Here is a 26,861-nt window from a genome sequence, read left to right as displayed (position 1 = left end):
GATTTAAAAAAATTATGTCTTATAGGTAAATAATTGTGCCTTGCAAAATGTTAATACATTGGAATTATATTTTTAAAAAATTTTGTAAGACTTCCATGATGAAGTCATCAGGATCCCTTTGAGATGGTTATATTACAGTAGACTGCTTTGAGAAATCAGGGTTTATATCTTCAGTCTACTTTTTTCCCCCCTTTTCTTAGCCCCAAACTGTGGGGACCTCTCTCTCTCCCTCTGAAGACAATAGAAAGCCAAATCTGTAAAACAATTCCTATTCCCTCACTAATGCCCTTGACCCCATTCATTGGATGCCTTGGTTGGTCCTTTCTGAGGGAGACTGGGGTAGCTGCTTAACCATCGTGGCACCTGCCATCCGAGTTTCCACCTTGCCCGAGGTCCCAGAAGGCCACACATTTCTGCCTGTTGGGAAGAGGCAGAAACGCCTCTGTGTGTGTGCTGTTTCTTTAAAAGAAAGGGTAGCGGAAGTGATGCTGCAGGGAACATCTGCACTCAGGGCTGAGGGGAGAGCGAGATGCGCTGCAGCTGGTGTAAGGCCCTGGCAGGCTGAGGCGCTGCTGTCTATGGGGGTTTACTTCTGTCTGCATTGAAACATGGCTTGGGAGGGGGTTGGTGGCCTGCTGCCAGCCTCAGTTAGCCTGCCCTTCTCTTTCCTCTTTCCTCCTCGCCGCCCCCCCCCCCCCACCCTCACTCCCCTCCCTCATGCTTTAAAGTCGCATTTCCAGGCCAGACGTAGAATTAATCTCTGGGCACTTCACATTGCTGGCAGCTGAAAGCAGGATGTGGGATCTTTTTTTCTCTCTCTTTCTCTCTCTGCGTCTTGGCTGACTTTTTTACCTCTCGAAGAATTTGGAAGGCCGTGAGATCCCCCCCCCCACACACAAGTACTGTGGAGTTTTTCAGCACGCTGATCACCCTGCTGCGGCTTCACCCTAATAGACTTCATATGTTGATGCAGTTGACATCAGTATCAAACTATTTTACATGTGATCTGGTGTATTTCCTGAGGAAATCTGCAAGATATTTATTAAGAACTAATAAAATAAACCTCTCCATGAGTTTTTAGGTAGTTTTCAATTTTTCATGTCTGTCTCGTTTCCTCTTATCAATGAGTTGCTATTTTCTCTCTCTACTCTGACCATCGCAAAAGGAAACAAAAATAAATGTTTTAAACTGTTCCTGAAGGGACAGAGAGAGAATAGTTCTGCCATGATGTATCAGCCGGGACTGTATTTTTAGTGCAGCATTGTAGAAACTAAAAATATCCTGTTATAGTAGATCCTTTTTATAGGTCTGTGTGTGTGTGTGTGTGTGTGTGTGTGTGTGTTTATAATGTACGCACAAGTGCCTTTGTGCATCGGCAGCCACTCTTCACATTACAGCTGGACTCCATTAGTCCTTGAAAATTAATGTAATCCTAGTTAAGAAAAAAATTAATTACTGTACCAGAGCTGTGTTTTATCCAAAGCTAGTGTTAGCTCCCTAGCTGGCAGCTGAGTTTGAGAGGCTCCAGGGCCCCGTGGAGTTGTGGCTTTGGTATCGCAGCATTGGCTGCTGTGTTTTTCCTGTCGAGAGCATTCCTCAGTTCTTTAGGGCTAGACATGTGGCATGCAGAAAGTAACCACAGACCCCTCTGCCTCAGTGAAATATTATGTTCCAGTCTGGTCATCCCCCAAAATGGTGTCCCCCACAGGTTTCACTCACCTGCCATAGCAGGTTTTCTTATCAGGTTTCTTTACAAAAGAGCTCCTTCAGCAGTGGTGTCTCTGTCCATGTTCTTGAGAGGAGAGACAACATTTATCAAAGTCCAGGAGACACATGGAATTTAACTGGGAGGATTTTGCATGGACAATTAAGAATGACAGTCACGTTTTGCCCTTACTTTTTGTTTAAGGATTTGACTAGTTTGTTTAATATACACCTTTTATTATAAATGAGTGTGTCAGCGTTGACTGCCGGTTTCTAGTCAGACTTCTCTGCACCAGCCCTGGGTGAGAGGCTGACTGGCTCGGCATGTGAGTAATGTTTCCAGCTTTGTCATCAGTGTTCTGGGATGAGATACAGGGCACAGCCGAGAAGCCGTGGCCGTCCACCTCGCCTTCATGTTGCAGCTCTTGTGCAATTGCCTGCTTTGTTGTTTGTTTTTCTTCTTCGGGAGCCTGGATTGGGGTGGGGGAATAAAGTGGGGTAAGTGGGAAGATTGCTGTTTCTTTGCTGGTCAGACTCTCCAGGCTCTCTGTGGAGAGTCCGGGCAGGATCCGTCTGACTTGGATTGCAATTCTTTTTTTCTGCTGAGCTGGGGCGTGGGCAGCCTAGGCCTGTGTAACTCGTGACAGGCCTCCCAAAGTGCCATGATGGCATGGATCCTCGTGGAGCTGTTGAGAACAAAAACAGGGTTAGTGACCTTTTGTTTCTTTTTGGGCATGGGTTCTGAGACTTATCTCTGGGCCTCATGTTCCTGCTAGTGACTCTAGGTCCCCTAGGCCTCTCCCCGTCATCCCCTGGCTGACAAATGGTTGAGCTCTCAGCTTCCTGTACTTGATCCCCAAACAGTGTAGTTCAGTAAAAGTAGTAATTAGGCCTTTTACAAATTTATTTTATTAGTGAAGAGAGTTGGTAGGTAATGGGCCGTAATTCTAACACAGCCAGTTTGGAGATTAATAAAAAATTTTAAAAGAGCAGTTTTTACCAGAGGCAGTGGGCCTGTTATTTCAAGTTCTCGGCTGAGCCGAAATCAGAGTGGCGTGGGACCCACGGTGGACTTTGTTGCTGGGAGGATGCAAAGCCACGTTCCTTTTTGTTACAGTCTGTGCAGTACCCATCCTTGAGGGTGTTTTACCCTGGCATTGGAAAAAAGGAAACCTTGTTTTCCAAGAACTCTGCTCTCTCTCAGCTTGATAAGCATTTGAAAATAAAAGCTGCACAATTGAAATTGGCAGTGCATCCTCATTCTTTTGTCTCTCTGTTTATTTTTTTCCCTCATCCCTCAACATGTGTGCTACAGCCCATGGTTATTACACCCTCAAGAATGATGGCCTGGAACTCAGCAAACTCGCACCAACGTCTGCCTGCCCTGCATTCTGTTGTTTGGAGCTGGCTGCGGCATCAGGGCCTAGCGCTGAGAGGCCGGGTGGATCAGCCTCCACAGCTCCATCTGTGGCACATTTCCCTTCTCCTCTGAAGCTGCTGCTTGGAATTTTGAGCTCCTCCAGAATCCTGATTGTCAGCTCAATCTTTCTTGTTAGTTTTTGTAGTTAACTTAATTGATTTGTTTACCTCTCCATTGGAGGAGCTCAAGAAGAAAGTGCTTGGGCACTCAGCAGAGCAGTTCTGCCTCTTGAAAAGATTCTTCTGAGGTAGGGTTTTATGATACTGACCCTGAGAAGAAAAAAGATGCTATGGTTTAGGCCAGGGTGACTATAAGTCCTGGTTTGCCCAGGGATGGATCCTATTTATGAATTACTCATAGCACACCCCTTCACTCTCAGAAGTATCCCAATTTAGGAGATAAATTTTAGCATCATACTAGCTTAGATGAATTTAGCAAGAAATAACAGATAACCCACTCACTACAAACTGTTAATTCTTTGTCTAGAAATGTAATGGCTTTGTGAGGCAGCGCCAAACCCTGCCCTAAGCATTGCATGCAGATTCCACTGGAGTCATGCACATGTGACCTCAGAAAGCATTGCTGTGTTTCTGGCTCTGTGAGTGTGGACTGGCCTTCCCGCTTGAGTAGGTCCTGGTTAAGCCAGTTTTGAAACACCGTGTCACTTATTTGAGCACTCCTGGTTATCACTGCCTAGTTGGTTGAGTCAGAACCTGGAGTTAGTTTGGTAGGGTGTGGTTTCAGGTTTGCAGACGTCCCTGGTTGATGCCTGTGAAGGGTTGGTGCCTAATGTAACTGAAGAGGGTGTTACTTCAGGTTAGTAGTCCTTGTTTTCTCTTGACTGTTTGGACTGAACCTGGTATTACTGTTTCCCAAAGAATATTTTTGGTTTGAAAACTGAGGGTCAGCAGTTCGCAAGTGCCGAGCGTAAAGCCAACTCTGTGGTTGGTCTTGTGCCACTGGGTCAGCAGCACCGCAGTCCTGATCGATTGATCTGCAGCAATGTGAAACCACCAACAGCAACTGCCAGACAACGCTCCACCTCACCCATTTCCCCGTCCACCCTGTCTCGCTGCCCAGATCCCCTCAACACTCCACCTTACCCCATTTCCCCGTCCACCCTGTCTCGCTGCCCAGATCCCCTTTCTTTTTCCTTGTATGTCTGTCTCACTCTTGGTTATGTATTTCACTTTTTTTGGGTCTATCTTTTTCCATCTCCCTGTCTCTTTCCATAACAGTTTTAATAATGTTTTAGTTAGTTCCAGCCTTTTCCCTGAATGGATCCCATTGGAAAATGCATTTGAAAGGAAACAGTTATACACTTCCCTTCCTTTGAAACTCTGTTGGCACCTTTTCCAGTGCAGTAAACCATACAACATGTATTTTCAAAGTTTCCAAACACAGACACGCTGGCGTTAAATTTATGAAAAAATATTTTATTCAGCTGTATGGTAACTGTGACTTTCAGAGATGCTGATCAGATTTGAAATTGGTACTGACTTTTGGAGCTCCAGCAGGTTTTCAGATCTCTGCGGGAAATATAACCAAACTGGCTCTTGGGGAGTCTGTGATGCTTGGAGCCTTGGCTTTTGATTGGCAGGTTGGGCAGGAAGAGTTGGAGCGAGAGATGTGGATGTGGGGATCCCCAGCCACACCCAGAAGGAAACAGGGAAAGTCAGTGAGTCAGTGAAGAATATGGCATAGCCGTGTTGGGCACAGGAACAGAATGTAATTTCCGTCTATGCATAGAAGGTAAATTATTTTCTGTTTACTCCAGCCAAGGCTGAAGGTCAAATAACACCTTTTTTGTTTTTTTTTTTTTTTAAGATGGAGTCTTGCTCTGTCGCCTAGGCTGGAGTGCAGTGGCGCGATCTCTGCTCACTGCACGCTCTGCCTCCCAGGTTCACGCCATTCTCCTGCCTTAGCCTCCCGAGTAGCTGGGGCTATAGGCGCCCGCCACCTCGCCTGGCTAGTTTTTTGTACTTTTAGTAGAGACGGGGTTTTACCGTGTTAGCCAGGATGGTCTCGATCTCCTGACCTCATGATCTGCTCACCTCGGCCTCCCAAAGTGCTGGAATTACAGGCGTGAGCCACCGCTCCGCGGCCCAAATAACATCTTTTTGTTATTTTCTTTAGGGTGCCAAGGCTAAGAAGAGTTATTTATTTGCTTTCAAAGCAGTGATGATGTTGCTGTTGTTAAAAATGATTATTACCACTCTTTTCCCTTTTATACCTATGCTATGTTCTGAAACACAAAAATATATATATATTAGAATTCATGTATGTATTATTTATTTTTTATGATTATTAACTTATTTTTCTTTTACCTTTGAACTGTTGTCCAGTCTAAGACATCCTGTTGTAGCATGTTCTATGTATTTTTTTTCTATTTTTTAAAGATAAAATCCAGCTCCTACAGAAAGTTCTATGTATTTGAGAGTCCATGGGTTTGACTGAGGTTGGAATTTGGTAGGCAAGCATGGTGATCCTTCTCAAGTACCCCGACAGTTTGTTCAGGAGATCCTTGGGAATGCTCTTGAAAGAAGCCTTTCAGAAGGGCTTTTCTTCCAGATTGCTCAAGCAGCAGCTAAACCGTGTCTTGGCTCACCTAGGTTTAAAAGTTGAGCATCCTACAGGCCATGTATCCCACTCAGTTCAGTTAACAAGGGTTTGTTAAGCACTCATTATATGTCTGTCTTCTTAGCTCTTAGTTTGCTTTTTTTTTTTTTTAAGTTTTTGCCTTTGTTGGCTGCAGACAGCGTTTTCAGAAATGCTGTATCTGTTTTCTCTCGGTTTGCTTGTCCTCTCTGCCTGTTTCTTGGGTTTCCTTTTTCTCGTGCAGCATCCAATATATCAGCATTAACTAAAGATACTACCTTGGCCCTCCTCTTTCTCTTTCTCCATTAGTATATTGTAAAATCTCGTCATTTCAACTGTCATCTCTGTGCACCCCCCCAAAATTTCTTTACTGCTCCGATCTTTTTCATGAACTTTGGCCCTCATTTCTAACTTTTTGTTGTATATTTTCATCTGGAATCACAAGCTTGTTCAGAATTGACTCATCCATAGCTGGTTTGCAGTAATGCACACCAGTAGTCCCAGCTACTCACGAGGCTGAGGAAAGATCACTTGAGCCCAGAAGTTTGAGGCCATACTGGGCAATATAACGAGATCCCCATCTCTTGAAGAAAGAAAACAAAAAGGTTCATCCTCTCCCTCACTTGTCAGGTTCCCCCCAGGAAGCAAACTCTTAAGATGGATATTTGCATGCAAGAAGCTGGATTGGGGCAGAGGGAGAAATTGAACTGTGTTGCAGCTATAAAAAGGGCTTACCCAGTCCTGCAAGGAGCTCTAGACCTAGGCTAACCCTTCAGAGTACTCCCTAATTGGATCAGAGGGGCTGAATCTTTGTACCCCCTCTCTCTCCCCACCAAGTAGTTGGATGTGGGTTACCTGGGAAGGTGCGGGGATTTGGGGGAAGTGCCTTTCTTTAGCTGAGAACAAGTCTCAGTGAAGGTCTCAGATGAGAGCTGCCACTGCCAACACTGGTGGAAGCAGTGAGTGCGTTAGTCTTGGAGGGGATCTGGGCAGTGCCCCAAGTAATCTACTGCCCCACCAAACTGGTTCCTCCTATGCGCAATAATATTTCTGTGATCGGTACCAACGTCCTCCATGAACTCGGGCTGTCTTGGCCTCAGTGTTTGTATTTTTAAGTTGAGGTATAATTTACATGAAACAATAATACACAGATATTAAGTGGTCAGTTTGATGAATTTTGACAAATGCCTACACTATTCTTATATTTTTTTCTTTTTTACCCTGTATGTTAGGAGTATTTGAAAGTAACAAGAGCTGGACCAGGTGCAGTGGCTTGTGCCTGTAATCCTAGCACTTTGGGAGGCCAAGGCAGACGGATCACTTGAGTCCAGGAGTTCGAGACCAGCCTGGGCAACATGGTGAAACCTTGTCTGTACAAAAAATAGAAAAAGTTAGGCAGGCATGGTGGCACACACCTGTAGTCCCAGTCACAGGGGCTCAGGAGACTGAGGCAAGAGGATCGCTTGAGCCTGGGAGGTTGAGGCTACAGTGAGCTGCGATCATGCCACTGCACTCCAGCTTGGGTAACACAGTGACACCCTGTCTCCAAAAAAGAAAAAAGAAAGAGAAAAGGGGGGGGACAGAGAGAGAGAACAGAACAAGAGCCATCTTGAAATAGCTTAAACAAGAAAGGAATTATAGTATAAAGAACTTTAGGACAAGGATAAAGCCAGGCCTGCAGAGGGGAATGGAACCAAGAAAGCCTCTTTCTTTCTTTTTTTTTTTCTTTTTTCTTTTTTTTTTTTGGTGGGGTCTCGCTCTGTCGCCAAGGCTGGAGTGCAATGGTGCTATCTCGGCTCACTGCAAGCTCCGCCTCCGGGCTTCACGCCATTCTTCTGCCTCAGCCTCCCGAGTAGTTGGGAATACAGGAGCCGGCCACCACACCTGGCTAATGTTTTGTGTTTTTAGTAGCAACGGGATTTCACCATGTTAGCCAGGATGGTCTCGATCTCCTGACCTCATGATCCACCCACCTCGGCCTCCCAAAGTGCTGGGATTACAGGCGTGAGCCACCGTGCCCGGCCAAGAAAGCCTCTTTCTGTACTTCTCTTTTCTGCGTATTGCTTGCCTCTCTGCCCCCCTTTTCTGCCTGGCATATAGGCTCGTAAGGCATATACAAAATACCCTTACTATACACAATAATTGTTGTGTCACTTTTATATACATATATTTTTGTAAGTAGAGCTATCTTGGCTGGGCACGGTGGCTCATGCCTATAATCCCAGCACTTTGGGAGGCCAAGGCGTGTGGGTCATTTAAGGTCAGGAGTTCGAGACCAGCCTGGTCAGCATGGTGAAACTCAGTCTCTACTAAAAATACAAAAATTTAGATTGGGCACAGTGGCTCGCGCCTGTAATCCTAGCACTTTGGGAGGCCAAGATGTGCAGATCACGTGAGGCCAGGAGCTCGAGACCAGCCTGGCTGACGTGATGAAACCCCATCTCTACTAAAAATACAAAAGTTAGCCAGGCATGGTGGCACACACCTATAGTCCCAGCTACTCAGGAGGCTGAGGCAGGAGAATTGCTTGAACCTGGGAGGTAGAGGTTGCAGAGCCGAGATTGCGCCACTGCACTCCAGCCTGGGCAACAGAGCAAGACTCTGCCTCAAAAAAAAAAAGTTTAGCTGGGCATGGTGGCATGCACCTGTAATCCCAGCTACTTGGGAGGCTGATCTCTTGAACCCGGGAGACAGAGGTTGCAGTGAGCTGAGATGGTGCCATTGCACTCCAGCCTAGGCAGCAGAGGGAGACTCCATCTCAACACAAAACCAAAAAACAAATAGAACTGTCTTACATCTTACTCTTTTGGTTTGTTTTGTTTTTTGAGACAAGGTGTCACTCTGTCATCCAGGTTGGAATGCAGTGGTGTGATCTCGGCTCACTGCAACCTCCTCCTTCTGACTTAACCCATCCTCCCACCTTGCCTCCCCAATATCCGGGACCACAGACACATGCTACTGTGCCCAGCTAATTTTGATGGAGTCTCACTTTGTTGCCCAGGCTGGTCTCCAACTTCTGAGCTCAAGCGATCCACCCACTTCAGCCTCCCAAAGTGCTGGGATTACAGGCTTGAGCTACCGCACCTGGACATCTTACTCTTTTTAATGGCTGTTTTATATTCATGTTTGCAGTCTTTTCCTGTCCAAACTGTATCAACGGTGAGTTTCATCATTAACATCATTTCCTACCTCTTTAAACGTCCTAGAGATTTTTCACTTTCTTCTTCGGTTTCTAGTTGATAGCACAAGCAAGTCCTGTTAGACTTCAGCTCCTTGAAGGTCCAGTTTATGTCTGATTCATCTACACAAACTAAATGCCCAGCACAGATCCTTAAATGTAGTAGCCACTTGGTGAATGCTGACTGTGTGAATATAAAGAAACGAATTGGTTCAGCACCATGTGAAGTACCGTTCAGATCAGCTCCAGCAACCCAGGCGCTGCAGTAAGCACTTCGGGTTTGGTGGGGTCTGCGCTGTGGACCCCGCCCTGTTGGGATTTCTAGGCTGGTGGGGCAGCTTGGTAAATTGTAAATCCTGTATGAGGACAGCTGTGAGCCACACGCCTGGTGAGTGTTACAGGTAGAAATACTGCCAGAATCCAGAGGAGGAGACCTATAGTACAGGTCTGGTATGTACTGGATCTTGAAGGAAGGACTTAGGCAAGGGAGAGGAAAGTCGTAAACTGTGGAGAGTGGGGTAGGAGAATGGCCATTCAGAAGCGTGGAGGCAGGTTTGCCATTTTGTTTTTTGACTGGTCATTTGCCATCTTTGGATGTGGGACGCTTTATTTATTTATTTATTTTGGAGAGACACGGCCTCCCTCTGTCACCCAGGCTGGAGTGCAGTGGCACAAACATTGCTCACTGCAGCCTCCAACTCTTGGGCTTATGCCATCCTCCCACCTCGACCTCCCAAAGTGCTTGGATTACAGGCATGAGCTACCGCACCCGGCAAGTGTGGGGCCCTTTTAAAGAAGCAAGGCAATGGTCTATAAATAAACCTGTTAGGTCTTTTGAGCCAGGCAGAAGCAGGTCAGCTCTGTCCTCTAAATGGAGGAAATCTCACCAAGAAAATAAAGTTGAACTGGTGCTTTAAAACCTGTCTGTTTGGCAGGGGGTTGCTAATCCCACGTTTATGGAGCTTTGTTCTCAGTACCAGTGTTAAAATATAAATGTAGCTTTTAAATCCCCTTGCTTTATAGCATACTGTTGTACTTTTTGTTGTAGAAATATTCCAAAAATGTGCCTAAATTAAATTTTACAATCTAGACAATTCCCCCTTTATATCCATACATCTGTGTTTATATATGTATATATTTAATTGCATATATATTTTAATATATCATTGGTCTTTTTAAAACAATCTTTTTAGTGTATGTCACTTTCTCATTTATCTAGAGTTTTTCTTTAGGACTTTAGAATTCTTCATTCCTCATTCTGGATTGATCCCTCATCATCTACTGTAAAGCATTTTTGCATTTGGGTTTCTCTGACCCTTAGAGGTGTCATATACAGAATGTTGACTAAACAACTGCATTAAATATCAGATACTAGATATTAGATACCAGATATTAGACATCAGATATTAGATATCAGATATTAGAAATCTCTCTATTTAAAGAAACCCATCATGGATAATTTTGAAATAAAACTGATCATTTTCTAATTTAGTGGGGTTTTTTGTTTGTTGTGTTTTGTTTTTTTGAGTCACAGTCTTGCACTGTTGCCCAGGCTGGAGTGCAGTGGCACCATCTTGGCCTCGGCTCACTGCAACCTCTGCTTCCTGAGTTCAAGTGATTCTTGTGCCTCAGTCTCCCAAGTAGCTAGGATTACAGGCATGCACCACCATGTCTGCTAATTTTGTGTGTGTGTTTTTAGTAGAGACAAGATTTTACTATGTTGGCCAGGATGGTTTTGAACTCCTGGCCTCAAGTGATCTGCCTGCCCCGGCTTCCCAAAGTGTTAGGATTATAGGCATGAGCCACCGTGCCTGGCCTAGTGTTATTTTAATTTAGTTTTATAGATCTTTTTTTTTTTTTTTTTTGAGACGGAGTCTCGCTCTGTTGCCCAGGCTGGAGTGCAGTGGCGCGATCTCGGCTCACTGCAAGCTCCGCCTCCCGGGTTCCCGCCATTCTCCTGCCTCAGCCTCCCGAGTAGCTGGGACTACAGGCGCCCGCCACCATGCCCGGCTTGTTTTTTGTATTTTTTAGTAGAGACGGGGTTTCGCTGTGTTAGCCAGGATGGTCTCGATCTCCTGACCTCGTGATCCGCCCGCCTCGGCCTCCCAAAGTGCTGGGATTACAGGCTTGAGCCACCGCGCCCGGCTAGATCTTTTTAAAAAATATTTTGCTTTCATCTTTTTTATTATTATTATTATTATTATTTGAGAAGGTGTCTCCGCTGCCCAGGCTGGAGTGTACTGGCGCAGTTTTGGTTCATTGCAACGTCCGCCACCAGGGTTCAAGCGATTCTCCTGCCTCAGCCTCCCAAGTAGCTGGGATTCCAGGCATGCACCTCCACATCCAGCTAATTTTTGTACTTGTAGTAGAGAGGGGGTTTCACCATGTTGGTCAGGCTGGTCTCTGGTCTCAAACTCCTGACCTCAGGCGATCTGCCTGCTTTGGCCTCCTAAAGTGCTGTGATTTCAGGCATGAGCCACTGCTCCCCGCCAAATTTTATTTTATTTTTTTAGAGACAAGGTCTTGCTGTGTTGCCCAGGCCAGAGTGCAGTGGTGTGATTATAGCTCACTGCAGCCTTGAACTCCTGGATTCAAGTGATCCTCCTGCCTCAGCCTCCTGAGTAGCTGGAACTACAGCAGCATGCCACCATGCCCAGCTAATTTTATTTTTTTATTTTTTTGTAGAGGTGGGATCTCACTATGTTGCCCAGGCTGGACTCAAGTGATTCTCCAGCCTCGGCCTCCCAAAGTGCTGGGGTTATAGGCATGAACCACTGCACCTGGCCTGTAGAGCTTCTTAAAACACAATGTGTCTATTAATGTATAACTTATTCCTATATATGGGTTTTGGAAAAATATTTTTAGAATTTTATATATATGTATTTTGTCTCACCATATAGATAACTTTAGGATACTATTTCTGGGGTATCTTTTAACAGCATGTAATAATAGGCTATGTGTTATAAAAAATATTTTCAGGCTGGGTGCGATGGCTCACGCCTGTGATCCCAGCACTTTGGGAGGCCAAGGCGGGTGGATCAGTTGAGGTCAGAAGTTCGAGACCAGCCTGGCCAACATGGGGAAATGCCACCTCTACTAAAAACAAAAATTAACCAGACATGGTGGCACATACCTGTAGTCCCAGCTACTCGAGAGGCTGAGGCACGAGAATTGCTTGAGCTCAGGAGGCAGAGGTTGCAGCGAGCTGAGAGTGCGGCATTATATTGCAACCTGGATGACAGAACTAGCCTCTGTCTGGGAAGGAAAAAAAAAATATATATATATATATATATGTGTGTGTGTATTTATATATTTGTAAGGTTATTGTTCACTTTTTTCATATACTATCTCTTGCATAGAGTCTGTGCTTTAAAAAATTATTTTTGGACTCAGTGCTGAGAAAAAGGAGTTGTTTTTCCTGAGGAATTGATATACTTATTCCTTTCTGATAATGAGAACTATACAGTTATTGGTGTTTCCTTTTTTGCTTTGGCTGACAGTAAATTTTAAGTCAAATTTTAAGTCCGTTTATGGTAGGCTGCTAACCCATGTGATTGACATTTTTTCTTTTTCTTGGTCTTGATTCTCTAATCTACTTTAACGTTATTTTATGTGATTTTGCTGTAAGTTGTCACAAATCTTTTGTGAATTGTGGTATAAAAGAATAAATATAAAAAATGTTAATCTAGTTTAAAATTAGATACAGGCCAGGCGTGGTGGCTCACGCCTGTAATCCTAGCACTTTGGGAGACTGAGATGGACGGATCACTTGAGGTCAGGGGTTCGAGACCAGGCTGGTCAACATGGTGAAACTCAGTTTCTACTAGAAGTACAAAAATTAGCCAGACATGGTGGTGGACACCTGTAATCTCAGCTATTTGGGAGGCTGAGGCAGGGGAATGGCTTGATTCCGGAATACGGAGGTTGCAGTGAGCTGAGATTGCGCCATTGCACTCCAGCCTAGGTGACAAAGCGAGACTCAGTCTCAAAAAACAAAACAAAACAAAACAAAGAACTAGATACATACAACTTTAAAACAATGTATATTGTCTTCAGTAAGTATATTGACAAATTGACCAGTCCAGCAGCTAAGTACAAATTTGGATGGGCTGTATTATTATTATTACTATTAAGGCAGAGTTTTACTCTGCTACCCAGGCTAGAGTACAGTGGCGTGATCTAGCTCCCTGCAACTTTTGCCTCCCAGGCTGAAGCGATCTTCCTGCTTCAGCCTCCTGATTAGCTGGGGTTATTATAGGCACATGCCACCACGTCTAATTTTTGTATTTTTAATAGAGGCGAGGTTTTGCCATGTGGCCTAGGGTGGCCAGGAACTCCTGGGCTCAAGTGATTCGCCTACCTCACCTCCCAAAGTGTTGGAATTATAGGTGTGAACCACCATACCCAGCTGGAAGCATTATTATTGAAAGGTACGTCCATTCCACAGCTTCTAGGTCCGGAGACTAGCTGGTACCTTACCACGTTTCTAGTCACCTTCATTTAGTGCTATTTTCTCACTTTCTTCCTTGACACAATTGCTTTATCTAGCTTATTATTCTTCTGACTTCTACTTTAAAACTAGATGCACCACAGTGGGTGGGGTTGGATGAAGTCATTACGTTCGCAATGGTCTGGACATTGGTCATGGATTGTAAGGCCTCAAGGAACCATTTTAGAATGAGTTTCTAGAGCAGAGTCAAATGAATGCGCAGATCTGGATATTGACAAGGTAGCCACCAAAAAGTTGTGTCTTATCATTGGTCTTGTTTTTTAGTACTGACCCCTTAAACTTTGTTTGATGACTCTAGTCTTTACATTCTGGAAGCTTCTTGAAAAAGCTAACTTCTCAGAAGGCCTCCAAGAGGTCCTTTCTGTTCTAGGTACCTTTCTGTCTCACCTGTCTCGGAATTGTTTTATTTTTGGCATTGTTTACAAACACTGTCAGACTTTTTAAAATCCTTAGCTGGGCATGGTGGCACATGCCTGTGGTCCCAGTTACTTCAGAGGTTGAGGTGGGAGGATCACTTGAGCCCGGGAGGTCAAGGCTGCGGTGAGCTATGACCATGCCACTGAACTCCAGCCTGGGCAACAGAGCAAGACCCCATCGCTTAAAAAAAAATCGTGTAGGAAGCCATAGAATGAAAATAAATTGAGTTAATTTGTGAAAATGGAAGCTGAACACTTCCCCGCCCCTCTGCCTGCCGTGTCAATGGAGTTTCTCTGAATCAAGGTGTCTGCAGGCATTATCCCCCCCTAATTTTTACTTCTGGCTGAAAGTGCTCCTGAAGCTTCATACCAGCAGAGGTGGGTTTCAAGGTGTGTGTCTGAATCAGCGGCCAAATCTCTTCTTGCTTTATTAAAAGTGATGTAGCTGTATTTCTTCCTTCTCACTGTTACGGGAAAACTTCCTTCTAGATTGGCTAATGGGTATGCCTCTTAGGAAGCCTCTTTTGTATCACTTCTTCTCCACAACCTTAAACTTTTGACACGCGACACCCCGTATCTGCTGTATGAGATTCCATAGGGACTACCTGTCTTGTTTAAGGAGCTACCATGCTTTTCTACTCTTCCTTTGCTTTTCCTCAAATACTGGGAGAGAGGCAAGCTTCCCCAAACGTCTGGCAAGCAGTGTAGAAGCAGAAACTCTGTCCTACAGGATCTGCTTGTAACTCTTCCAAATGAGATGCTGGAATGGCAGGCCCTTGCTCTCCTGGGCCTCATTACTAAGGGACTCGTCCAGTGCCAGCATGCTATTCTGCTGGCAGCAGCTCTGCTTGCCCGAGAGGGGATGTGTATTGAATAACTCTGGGCTCAGGCAGTAACCTGTGAGTGACAAAAATATCAATCCGGAGACACAGCTAAGGTGGAAATGGCCAAAGTGTGTTTTGACTGGCAACTTATTTATTTATTTATTTTCCAGGAAATCTATTGGAGTACCATTTCTAAAACTGTATGTGTATTTCCTGGAAAAAGTTAAGCACTCATTTAGAAGTATTTTCATTTTTTCTCGTAGAGAGTAGATGGTTTGCTGTCTGTCTTGTCAAGATGTATTGATAGAGCCCCCCAGACATGTCTTGGCCCTGGAGTCCTGTATAAAGAAGAAGGGAGAGCCAGGCTGTCCTCTGGAGGGGCCCAGCACTTCTGGAGATCATTTTCTCACCTTCAGAAGGTGACACTTGTGTCGTCATGCTGTACAGAGCTTTGGAATCGACCTGGCGGAGGGTTAGAATTCCCTACTCAGCCACTTGCCAGCTGCGTGGCCTTGATGACGAAAGTTTACTTACCCTCTCTGAGGTTGAGTTTCTTGGTTCATAAAGCAGGTTATCAGTGCCAATTCTCAGGGGTTTTCTGAGTGTTAGATACAATATGCAAAACACCTCGTCCAAGGCTTTGTTGAATACTGGGTGCTCAGTGGATGTCTACTTTTCTTCATCAAATTAGCCTCTAGTTATGAACCCTTAACACTTCAGGTGAAGGGTCAGACTACTGTGTTTCTAAATGTCATTACTCTGTTTCTTTCTTTCTTTTTTTTTTTTCCTTTTTCAGACACAGTCTTGCCCTGTCACCCAGGCTGGAAAGTGGTGGTATGATCTTAGTTCACTGTAGCCTTGAACTCCCGGGCTCAAGTGATCTTCCTGCCTTAGCCTCCTAAGTAGCTGAGACTGTAGGCAACTGCCACCACTGCAGGCTAATTTTTTATCTTTTTCTGCTAGAGTTAGGGTCTCACTATGTTGCTCAGGCTGGTCTCAAACTCCTGGGCTCACGTGATCCTCCCCTCTTGGCCTCCCAAAGTGCTAGGATTACAGGTGTGAACTTGTTTTTGACATTCGAATGATTAAGTAGTTTGTTCCTTTTTAATGTTGAATAGTCTTCACTGTGTGGATATACCACAATTTGTTTATCCATTCACTTGTTGATGGATATTTGGTATTTTTTCCTCCAGTTTTTAAGCTTCATGAGTAAAACTGCTATGAACATTCTTTGCGTGCACATATGCTTTCATTTTTGGGGAGTAAATACCTGTGAGTGATATAGCTGGGTCATTTGGTACTTAACTTTTTTTTTTTCCTTTGAGATGGAGTCTTGCTCTGTTGCCCTGGCTGGAGTACAGCGGCACAGTCTCAGCTCACTGCAACCTCCAACTTCTGGATTCAAACGAATCTCCTGCCTCAGCCTCCCAAGTAGCTGGGATTACAGGCACGTCCCACCACGCCTGGCTGATTTTTGTATTTTTAGTAGAGATGGGGTTTTACCATGTTGGCCAGGCTGGTCTCGAACTCCTGGCCTCAAGTGATCCACCTACCTTGGCCTCCCAAAGTGCTGAGATTACAGCCATGAGCCACCGTACCTAGCCTGGTGTTTAACTTAAGATACTGCCAAAGTGGTTATATCATTTATCTTTTTTTTTTTTTTTCCTTTTTTTTTTTTGGACCAAGTCTCATTTTGTCACCCAGGCTGGAGTGCAGTGGTGTGATCTCGGCTCACTACAACCTCCACCTCCCAGGTTCAAGCTGTTCTCCTGCTTCAGCCTCCCACGTAGCTGGGATTACAGTGCCTGCACCATGCCCAATATTTTTTGTATTTTTAATAGAGATGGGGTTTCTCCATGTTGGTCAGGCTGATCTCGAACTCCTGACCTCAAGCCATCCACCCACCACCTCAGCCTCCTAAAGTTCTGGGATTACAGGCTGAGTCACCATGCCTGGCCTCATTTAACATTCTTGAAGCAGTGTGTGAGAATTTCAGCTACTTGACATCCTCTCCAGTGCTTGTTATTGTTTGTCCATCTTTTTTATTATTGCCATCCTGTTGGGTATGGAGTTGTATGTGTGATTTTCATCTGCATTTCCCTAATGATTAGTAATGTTGAGCATCTTTTCATGTACGTACTTGCCATCCATCTATCTTCTTTGCCCAATTTTTTTGTTTATTTTGCTAAGTTGAAAGAGTTCTTTATATACCTCAGTTCTGAGTCCTTTGTCAGATGTATCTTTTACAATTTTTTTTTCCCAGTGAGGTAATTTTCTGTGGCTTTCCTTTTCATTTTGTCTTTTGAAAAGCAAACATGTTTGATTCGGATGAAATCACCTACTTTTTAGGAAACGTTTGATTTGTAATTACAGATACATTGGCAAAGGGGCTATTTATGAGAGTATTGCAGTTGATGCTGCCAATTAAAAAATACATATTGGGCCGGGTGTGGTGGTTCACACCTGTAATCCCAGCACTTTGGGAGTCCAAGGCTGGAGGATCACTTGAGGCTCAGGAATTTGAGACCAGGAGGTTGGGAGGCCAAGGTGGGAGGATTGCTTAAATCTGGAAAGTTGAGACTACAGTGAGCTATGATTGTGCCACTGTACTCCACCCTGGGCAACAGAGCGAGAGCCTGTCTCATTAATAAATAAATAAATAAATAAATAAATAAATAAAATAAAATTATGTGTATGTGTTTCTGTTTGTGTATATCTCGGGCTAGGTGCAGTGGCTCATGCCTCTAATTCTAGCACTTTGGGAGGCTCAGACAGGAGGATCACTTGAGGCCAGGAGTTTGAGACCAGTTTGGGCAGCAAAACAAGACCCTGTCTCTACAAAAAGTTTTTTTTCTGTCGTGGGGTGGGGGGAGGGGGGAGGGATAACATTAGGAGAAATACCTAATGTAAATGACGAGTTAATGGGTGTAGCACACCAACATGGCACATGTATACATATATAACAAACCTGCACGTTGTGCACATGTACCCTAGAACTTAAAGTATAATTTAAAAATTGTTTATAAGGAATACAAGGCTTAAATTCACATTTTTAAAAAAGGTATATGCAGGTTGAATCCCTTTTAGTCTCCACTTTTCAGCAAAGTTTACCTAAAATAAAATCCATTTACTGCTGACACTTAAAAAAAAAAAAAAAAAAAAAAGTTTTTTTTGTCCAGGCATGGTGGCTCACACCTGTAATCCCAGCAGTTTGGGAGGTCAAGGTGGGTGGATCACTTGAGGTCAGGAGTTCAAGACCAGCCAACATAGCGAAACCCGTCTCTACTAAAACTACAAAAATTACCTGGGCATGGTGGTGGGTGCTAGTAATCCCAGCTACTTGGGAGGCTGAGGCAGGAGAATCGCTTGAACCCAGGAGGTGGAGGTTACAGTGAGCTAAGATTGCTCCGCTACATTCCAGCCTGGGGCAACAGAGTGAGACTCCGTCTCAAAAAAACAAAAAACAACAATAACAAAAAAAAAACCAAACACTTTTTTGAGACAGAATCTTGCTGTCTCACCCAAGCTGGAGTGCAGTGGCGCAATCCCAGTTCACTGCAACCTCTGCCTCCCGAGTTCAAGTGATTCTCCTGCCTCAGCCTCCTGAGTAGCTGGGACTACAGGCATGTGCCACCACACCCGGCTAATTTTTTTTTTTTTTTTTTGAAACAGAGTCTTGCTCTGTTGCCAGGCTGGAGTGCAGTGGCACGATCTTGGCTCACTGCAAGCTCCGCTTCCTGGGTTCACGTCATTCTCCTGCCTCAGCCTCCCAAGTAGCTGGGGCTACAGGCGCCCGCCACCATGCCCGGCTAACTTTTTTGTATTTTTTAGTAGGGACGGGGTTTCACCGTGGTCTCGATCTCCTGACCTCGTGATATGCCCACCTCGGCCTCCAAAAGTGCTGGGATTACAGGCATGACCCACCACGCCTGGCCAATTTTTGTGTTTTTTTGTAGAGATGGGTTTCGCCATATCGGCCAGGCTGGTCTTGAATTCCTGGCCTCAAGTCATCACTCGCCTCAGCCTCTCAAAGCGATGGGATTACAGGCGTGAGCCATTGTGCCTGACCTCCAAAAATATTAAAAAAAAAAAAAAAAAAAAAATCAAAATTAAATTTTTTTACGTTTATTTTTATTTTATTTTATTTTATTTGTTTTTGAGACAAGATCTTAGTCTGTCACCCAGGCTGGAGTGCAGTGACATGATCACTCCACGATACTACAGCCTTAACCTCCTGGGCTCAAACAGGGTCTCACACTGTGTTGCCTAGGCTGGTCTCGAATTCTTGGGCTCAAGTGATGCTCCCACCTCAGCCTCCCAAAGTGCTGGGATTATAAGCATGAGCCACCATGCCTGGCCAAAAATAAATACCTTAATATCCATCTGGTTGATGATCCAAAGCAACCCTGAAAATGCCTAAGTAGTTTCCTTTAAGAAGAAAACAGTATTCAGACTCACGTTTGAAGCAGCTTTTTCCTCTGCTCTTTCTTGAAGAATGTGCGTACCATTGATTTGAGATGTGTACCTTCTTTTTGAGAAGCAAGAACAGTTTTAAACTGCTCACTCGGTTTCTGCAGTTCATTCGTAACCTCTCTTCACTTTCTCATCGCCTTCACTTTGTGCTGCTTGCCGTGGAATTTACTGATCCAGTGATTCATTGCCTTGATGATGAAGTTCTCTTGCTTTAGTCCTTGTTCTTCAGACAGTTCTGTCTTCAGTGAACTTTTCCTTTTTGTTTTTCCTTTTGGTTGCCCCTGACGGTTTCTTGTTCAAGCCTGGTGAGGAGCCACAACTGGGCATCTCCACCAGCTCAGGCCAGGCAGCAGAAGATGAGAACAAGGGGCTCCAGCATCTGGACAGGGTCGTCAGCTACTGTTAATTGAGAAAGTATCCCCCAAGTGACTGAGTAACCCTTTTCTGTGTAAAAGTTTCTGGAATGCTGTGTCAGATCTGTTTCGATTTTATTTGGGTTTACTTTTTTTGTTGTGTTTACATGTTTAAAGCTTTTTATTTTGAAATAATTATAGATTCACAGGAAGTTGTTTTAAAAATGTACAGAGGGGTCTTATGCACGCTTCACCCCTCCTTCCCCATTTTTCGTGTCTTTCATAACTTTAGTGTATTATCAACATCGTGAAATTGACATTGGTATCCACTGACTTTAATCAGATTTCACAAGTTCTCTTGCACTTGTGTGTGTGGTTCTGTGCAATTTTATCACACATGTAGCTTCATGTAACTATTACCATAATCAAGATGCAGAACTTTCCCAACACTCAAAGCTCCTTCCTGCTCTATGCTTTAGAACCACCCCTACCCCCTTTCAGCCCCTAATCCTAACCCCTGGCAACCACTAATCTGTTTTCCATCTCTAGACATATATTATTTCAAGAATATTATATAAATGGGATTGTACAGTATATAACCTTTTGCAGTTGGCTTTTCACTAAGCATAATTTCCTGGAGCCTGTTCAGCTTACTGCACACATCAGTTGTTCATTCCTTCGTATTGCTGAGTAGTATTCCCTGGTATGGATATTCCACAGTTGTTTAACCATTCACCTGTGCAAAGACATTTGGGTTGTTTCTAGTTTGGGGCTATTATGAATAAAGCTGTTGTGAACATTTACATACTGGTTTTTTTCCAAATGTAAGTTTTCGTTTCTTCAGGATAAAGCCCCAGAGTTCAACTGCTGGATCATATCATAAGTGCATTTTTAGTTTTAGAAGAAACTGCCAAACTATTTTCCAGGGCAGCTATACCATTTTACATTCCGTCAGCAATGTACGTGTGATCCGATTTCCCAGCATCCTTACCAATATTTGGAGGTGGTACTGTTTTTTATTTTAGCCATTCTGATAGATATGTAATGAGATCTCATTATAGTTTTATTTTCCGTTACCCTAATGGCTAATTATATTGAACATCTTTGCTTGTGCTTATTTTCTGTTTGTATATCCTCTTTGATGAAATATCTGATTGTCTTTTTGCCCATTTTCTAAATGTATTGTTTCCTTACTGTTAAGTTTTGAGAGGTTTTTTTTTGTTTGTTTGTTTTTTGGTTTGTGTTTATTTTTCTTTATGTGTTGTTTTTTTGAGACAGGGTCTCTGTCACCCAGACTGGAGTGCAGCGGCACTGTCACGGGTCACTGCAGCCTTGACCTCCCAGGCTCAAGTGATCCTCCCACTTCTGCCTCCCAAGTAGCTGGGACTGCAGGCGAATGTTACCACATCCAGCTAATTAAAATTATTTTTTTAGAGACACAGTCTTGCTATGTTGCCAGGGCTGGTCTCAAACTCCTGGGCTCAAGCAGTTCTCCCACCTTGGCCTCCCAACATGCTGGAATTATAGGCGTGAGCCACCGCGCCTGGCCGGGTTTTAAGAGTTTTGTATATAATCTGGTTACTAGTTCTTTGGCAGATATGTGGTTTGCAAATAGATTTTCCTAGCCTATCATTTGCCTTTTCATCTTCTTATAGGGTCTTTTGCAGTGCAAAAGTTTTTAATTTTTATGAAATCCAGTATATCAGTTTTTCCTTTTATGGATTGTACTTTTGGCAGTAAGTCTTAGAACTCTTATTCCTAGGTCCTGAAGATTTTCTTCCATTTTTTTCTAAGAGTTTTATGGTCCTGTGTTTTATATATAAGTCTTTGATCTATTATGAGATAATTTATGTATAAGTGTGAAAGTTAGGTCAAGGTTTTGTTTGTTTGTTTGTTTTGCATACGGATGTCTAATTGCTTCAGTACCATTTGTTGAAAAGCTCTTCCTCCTTTTAATTTTATTTTAGTAGAGATGGGGTCTTGCTATGTTGTTTACATTAGTCTCCTGATCTCAAGCAGTCCTGCCTTGGTCTCCCCGATTGCTGAGATTATAGGCATGAACCACCATGCCCAGCCCCTTTCTTCATTAACTTAATATCAGGAAGAACGATTTCTCCCACTTTATTCTTTTTCAAAATTGTTTGAATTGTTCTACAACCTTTGCTTTTCCAGATAAGCTTTATAGTAAGCTTGTTTTATCTACATAAAACATTCCTAAGATTTTGATGGCTATTGCATTAAATGTATAGATCTATTATCTACATAAAATCTTCCTAAGATTTTGATAGCAGTTGCATTAAACAATTAACTGACATCTCTACAATGCTGAGTTTTTCAGTTCAGGAACATGGTAACCCTCCCCAGTTTTTCGATTGCCTTTTATTTTCTGGGTTTTGTTTTTTGAGACAGAGTCTTGTTCTGTCACCCAGGCTGAAGTGCAATGACGCACTCTTGGCTCACTGCCACCTCCGCCTCCTGGATTCAAGCGATTCCCCTGCTCCTGCCTCAGCCTCCTGAGTAGCTGGGATTACAGGCACACGCCACCACGCCCGGCTAATTTTTTTTTTTTTGTATTTTTAGTAGAGATGGGGTTTCACCATGTTGGCCAGGCTGGTCTCAAACTCCTGACCTCAGGTCATCTGCCCGCCTCAGCTTCCTGAAGTACTGGGTTTACAGTCATGAGCCGCCGTGCCCAGCTTTGTCTTTGATTTTCATCAGCATTTTCAGATTTTTAGCGTAGCGTTTCCGTACGTTCTTTTAGACTTCTACCTGAGTATTTCATTTTCTTTGTTACTGTTGTAAATGATGTCATGTTTTTCATTTTGGCTTTCCACAGCGTCATCATCTCTGAGCTCCTTATGCAGCACTGTGGTTGGAGTAGTCTGAGCTTTTCATGTTCATAGCAAAGGAGAGAGGAACAGTGGGAGTGTGAAGCTTGAGTCACAGGCATTTGAAAATCAGATACGCAAACAACGTGGGCATGAGAGCAGACAGAACTGGATTCAGATCCCAGCTCTGGCACTTTCTAGCCTTGTTTTGGGCAGCTCGTTTAGCCTCTCTGAGCCAGTTTCCTCAAATGTCAAAAAGGAGAATAATAGTTAGGCAATCCTTTTGTAAAACTTTGATAGAATATATATAAATATTCTTTGCCCAACATAGGTCTCAAAATGTCTTAGTTATTATGTCTGGCCACAGTGGAATCATGTCATTCATAGTTAGATACACAAGTGAGAGAGGCACGTGTGCCTACTGTTATGAGCCGTAAACGCTTCTGGAACCTCTTTATGTTGCTGATTTCCCAAGGATGTGAAGTCTTGACATAGCTCTTGCCCTCAAGGGGCTTAGAATTCTGTTGAGGAAACCTACTCTATGAATAAAAATTCCAGGACAAGGTATTGCTTGTTAAGTTCCAAATAGGTGGGCAGACAGTGTGGGTGCATCAAAGAACCTTCTCTGGGTTTTGTTTGCCCTTTTGTACCCTGTCCGTTGAGGTGGCTTCTGGATGTTGATGAGAGAATGTGTGGAGGTGGGAGAGTGTGTGTACAGATTTAGGGGAAGGGTGTCATTTGGGAATATGTAATTAATTTTTATACTTTCCCCAGTAAACCATCGACCCTTTTTATGATGTCATGAGGGATTCCTTAATTTTGCAGCTGCTTCCTGATTACGTCAGAGAGGAGCCTCTCACCCCACAGCCTGGAGCTGTACTCATACAAGAATTGGAAACAAATGAAGTGCCGAATATCTAATGGCTTCCACAGGGAGCGCCCGTTCAGACTTCCCAGGCCTTCTCTTGCTAGGTCTTCCTCAAGTATTTCTGACCCCCTGAAGTGTCTTTGTTCTGGAAAGACAGGACTTGGCCCGGAGCCAAGAGGGAGGGAGCCTGGGGACTCCTTGACACATACCTCTCTCCTTCCAGGTGTTTTGCAGTCCTGAGTTTCTGCCCCCTTTCTCGGATCTTGTTTGGTGAGTTGTTACTCTTCTTGAGTTTTCAGGATCCTCTGGAACCTGCTGAGATCCGTGAGTCTTTGACCTGCTCCAGCAGTCTTCACCCCCTCCTACCCGCCTCAGCAGCATTATCTCCAGCCTCTTTGGATTTTTTTTTTTTTCTTTCTTTTGGTAGAGACAGCGTCTTACTCTGTTGCCCAGGCTGGTCTTCAACTACTGGGCTCTCAAGAAGTCCTCCGGCCTCGGCATCCCAAAGTGCTGGGATTACAGGCGTGAGCCACCATGACTGGCCTCTTTTGATTTTCTTTCTGCAGTAATTTTCCTATCTATGCACTCCTTTTCATTCCCTCTTCTACCTTTATTATAAGAAAGATGTTACACTTACTTGGCATTATAAACTTTATGAAGTGCTTTACATGTAATTTATCTTGCTTCAAACAAGTTCATGCTCTTTTAGCTTCCCAACTGGTCTCCCTCATTGTTAGCTTTTTCCAGCTACCCTAATTAGTTCCTAAATGCTTTAGCTAGATGATCTTTATAAAATATTCACTCATTGCTTCATTCAAGAACCTTCAGTGAGTGCTCCCTCACTGTGAGTCAGGTTCATGTTCCTCTTCTGGCATTGCAGGCCCTATACTTTGTGGTTCCAGGCAGAGCACAGCACACACACTACTTTCATGACTCAAGTAGTACATGTGGTCCCCCCTGCGTCCACCAACTCCATCATTGTTCGTCTCTTCCAGCCCAGCTTAGAAGTGGTCTCTTCTGGCCGAGCATGGTGGCTCACGCCTGTAATCCCAGCACTTTGGGAGACTGAGGCAGGTGGATCACTTGAGGCCAGGAGTTCGAGACCAGCCTGGCCAACATGGTGAAACTGTGCATGCCTGTAATTCCAGCTACTTGGGAGGCTGAGGTGGGAGAATTGCTTGAACCCAGGAGGCAGAGGTTGCAGTGAGCCACAGTCGCACCACTTGCACTCCAGTCAGGACGACAAAGTGAGAATCTGTCTCAAAAACAAAAGTCTCTTCCATGAAACCCTCTCTGTTACATACTAGCTGAAATGATTTCCTTTCCCTCTGGTGACAGAAACATCTTACTTCCATCTTCCTTATGATATGTAGTACATTGTCTTGAATTATAGTTACTTGAGTATGTATGTATGCTTCCTGTCTTCTTTATTAGATTATCATCTTCTTGCAGGCAGGATCCTACTTTCCTTTATATCCTCCACAATTGGGCACTCACGTGTTTTCGGAATTAATGGGAGAAGTCATTTAGTTAGGAGATTGGGATTTCCTTTGCCTCCACATCTCCCTACTTTCAGAAGAGCTTTGGAAGAAAATCCAAAGAGAACACTGACAGGGAGGGCTCCTAGGAAGGAAATTGCCTTCCACCTTCTTCTGTCTTGTCTTCGTGCACTAGGCTGTTCTTGCATTGCTCTAAACAAATACCTAAGACTGTATCATTTATAAAGTAAAGAGGTTTCACTGGCTTATGGTTCTGCAGGTTGTACAGGAAGCATTTCGGCTTCTAGAGAGGCCTAAGGAAGCCTACAACTATGGCAGAAGGCGAAAGGGGAGCAGGCACTTTACATGGCGAAAGCTGGAGCAAAGAGTAGGGCAGTGCCACCTACTTTTCAAAGACCAGATCTCGCAAGATTTCAGTCACTACCACAAAGACAGCACCCAAGTCCTGAGGGATGCACCCCACCATCCAGACACCTCCCACCAGGCCCCATCTCCGGCACTGGGGATTACAATTCGACATGAGATTTGGGTGGGGACAAATATTCACACCATGTCACTTGACTGTATCAGTTTAGGAAAGTGTTATGACTTGCTTTACACTCAGTCGCCTCTGTTTGCCATTGTGCATGAATAATTCGCTTGGGTGTATTAGTGCCTGATTCTGCTGACTCATTCGTTCTTCTCCTCAGGGAATGACATGATGAAAAGACATCTCTGCTTCTGCTCTGAGATTTTGCTCTTGTCCGGTTCCTATGCAGCGACTGCTTCCTCTGCCTCCTCTTCAGCTAGCAGCTGCCACAGGGAACTCTGTGGCTCAAGCAGCAGCAGTTGAAAGATGCTCTCACTGCCCACTTCCTGTAGACAAGGAGGTTTTGGTGGGCTGCTCAGGAACTGTGCCAGCCTTGTGTCTGACTGGTAACTGACTCATGAGAAAAGCAGCCTTATGTCGGAAAGATAAGGGCCAACAAATTGCCTCCAGGTGGTGTTAGTTTGGAGGTGACTGACCATTCATTTCCTTTCTTTGGGAGGAGACAGTGGGGAGGGAATTGGTGAATAAGTGGTCTTGCCTGCATTTTTCTCCAGCTGTTAGTGAAGCATCTAGGCAGATAGTTGGTTCTCTGTGCTAGAATGGCTCATGGACCCCAGTGCCCTCAGAATCCCTTCTGCTGCTGTCAGAGCATTAGACTCATGTGTCATCCATTCTGCGTCTTCTCTTCATTACTCTTCCTATGCTCCTGCCAGGAAGCTGGCTGTGTGCACCAGGCGAGGTATGATAGTTCCATCGCTGCCAGATTTTTCTGTGACCAACCGAACTCCGTCCCACTGGTACTGGTTTCCTTCAAATCTCTCCCTGACGAAAACACTAGAATTGATCAGAAGCAGTGGTTCTGAGCCACCATCCCTTGGCTTGGCTTAGAGGGCCCAGGCAGGTGGGCCTGCCTCCCATCCCCTGCTCTTCCCTCTGCACCCCTCCTGCCTCGCTCCCATTTCCTGCAGGAGGATGCCTTGCCATCCTGGAGCTGTCAGGCACAGCTTTGCTTTGGCAGCGCCGTTGCACACGTACTGGTGGGAGAGGGGACATGTTTATCACTTTTCCTGGAGATTATCTGTTTAAGCACTTCTCTGACAGTTACAATAACAAGGGCAGTGTGTTGTGTTTCCCAGCAGAAGGACACTTGCTGTTGAAAGATGTATAGCACTAATTAGAAATACATAACATCCGGCCACATGGCAGCCTTCTCCCGGCCGCTCCATTTCCTGATTTCATGCAACTTTGACGACAGTTGGTTTATGTTTTCCATGAATATATTCTCAGAAAAATGAGAAAGTCTCCCCATTACATAGGAGCAAGAAGAATATTTCTGTCCGAGCAGGTATTTGGCCATAGGAATAATAGGAGCTGTGGTCACCTGCCCACATGTGGGAAGGGGCGAAACCAAGTTCAGACCTCAGGTGACTTTCTTAGTAAGAAATATTTCCGTCTGACTTCCTTAGCCAAAACCCTTACCCGAAACCCTTGAGCAAGTCTCTACTTTTGGAAAGAAGGGGAAAGGCTGTTTCACAGTGTTAATGAGTTCCTCAGCTCCTGTCATGCTCCTGCTACCTGACACAAAGCCAGAGGAACCCAGGCGAATACCAAGGCAAACAATGCCTTTTCCTCCCCCACCCCGCATCACTTGTTGGCTTGGC

General features: G+C 44.3%; 1 protein-coding gene and 1 long non-coding RNA gene across 8 annotated transcripts in view; one reads left to right on the top strand and one right to left on the bottom strand.

Annotated features, from left to right (window-relative positions):
• Positions 1 to 26,861, top strand: part of SMG6 (SMG6 nonsense mediated mRNA decay factor) — a 243,592-nt gene that overhangs the window by 84,406 nt on the left and 132,325 nt on the right. The window contains exon 11 of one of the 7 annotated variants that reach the window (XR_012425114.1): positions 23,396 to 23,442. The exons of the other annotated variants lie outside the window; for them this stretch is intronic. The gene's annotated coding sequence lies outside the window, so the exon portion shown is untranslated. The remainder of the gene's footprint in view (positions 1 to 23,395; positions 23,443 to 26,861) is intronic. 7 annotated transcript variants of the gene reach the window in all.
• Positions 1,898 to 19,554, bottom strand: LOC141408745 (uncharacterized). The gene is made up of 2 exons (XR_012425120.1): positions 19,109 to 19,554; positions 1,898 to 2,390 (listed from the first exon to the last, which is right to left on the bottom strand). It is a non-coding gene; the product is annotated as an uncharacterized lncRNA (long non-coding RNA).

Source organism: Macaca fascicularis, chromosome 16 (genome assembly GCF_037993035.2).
Source record: "Macaca fascicularis isolate 582-1 chromosome 16, T2T-MFA8v1.1".
NCBI lineage: Eukaryota > Metazoa > Chordata > Mammalia > Primates > Cercopithecidae > Macaca > Macaca fascicularis.
Note: the sequence above shows the minus strand (reverse complement) of the source record. Positions and strands in the feature narration are given on the sequence as shown.